The sequence below is a fragment of the Condylura cristata genome, unplaced genomic scaffold (genome assembly GCF_000260355.1).
Source record: "Condylura cristata isolate star-nosed mole 26May11 unplaced genomic scaffold, ConCri1.0 scaffold00022, whole genome shotgun sequence".
NCBI lineage: Eukaryota > Metazoa > Chordata > Mammalia > Eulipotyphla > Talpidae > Condylura > Condylura cristata.
Genome location: NW_004567123.1, coordinates 36,721,001 through 36,722,139, shown reverse-complemented (window position 1 = coordinate 36,722,139; position 1,139 = coordinate 36,721,001).

Genomic DNA, 1,139 nt, shown 5'->3' with positions numbered 1-1,139 from the left:
GCTCCAGCCGCCCACACCAGCAGGCAGACCTGGGGCTCCCCCCCCCACCCCAGCGGGCAGACCCCGGCCCTGCCACCCCCACCCAGCGGGCAGACCCCAGGTCCTCCACCCCCACCCAGCGGGCAGACCCCGGGCCCGCCACCCCCACCCAGGGGGCAGACCCCAGGTCTTCCACCCCACCCAGCGGGCAGACCCCGGGTCCCGCAGCTGCCACCACCCCACCCACGAGGTGCCTTTAAGTGGCCGGGGTGAAGCGGCTCTCAGAGCACAGAGAGGTCTACTTTCACGAGTGAGTGACCGTAGCAGGGTGGCGGGAGAGCACTGGCCTTACAGAGAGGCCTGAGGCGCTGCCGCTGAGTCCCGAGTCTTAGTCGGAATCTTTTATTCCCCTAAGAGGAGGGGGAGGCAGCTTTGACCCCTCTTGCCATGCTTCTAATCACAGATTGCAAAGCGACACAGGTCACGTCCTGTTCACGAGTCCAGCAAGGTGAGAAGGAACAGGACTGGGTGTTTTCTTAAGACTGCAGCCTGACCTGACGAGCCCCTGGGGAGGGGCCTCGGGTGGCTGCGGGGTGGTGGTCACTGCACTGTCACCTGCCCCAGCCCCTGGGAGGTGACCAGGGAGCGGCTGGAGACCATTATCCGGCGCTGATGAGGGGCTTAGCAGGGGCCTGGGAGGGGCTGGGCTGCCCGCCGCGGCTCTGGGCTGCGGCCTGAACGGAGCCCTGGCGGGTGCGGGCTCTGGCACACCCCTCGGCGGCCGTCTGGCGGTCTGTTCTCCAGAGAAGGACCGTAAGGAGCGGCTGTGCCCGCGCTGTGGCGGACAGACCCGCCGGGCGCCGGGTGCGGCCAGTGGCTAGCGGCGGGGATGCCCGTCAGGGACCTTTGCTGATCCCCAAGGAGGTGGGGGTCCCGCGGGAAGCCAAGAGTGTGCTCAGAGACGACACCTTGTCCTCGGAGCACAGCGTGGCCGCGTGCTCTGCCCCTGCGCGCCCTCCCAGGGCCGGGCCACAAGGCCTCGGGGCCCGCGGGGGTTTCGTGCCCGCTTCTGGGGGTGAGCGGTGAGCGGGGCCTTTATGGCTTATATTTTAAAATTTGTTTTATTTGGGGGACTCTTTCTACTCACCTGTACTACCCAG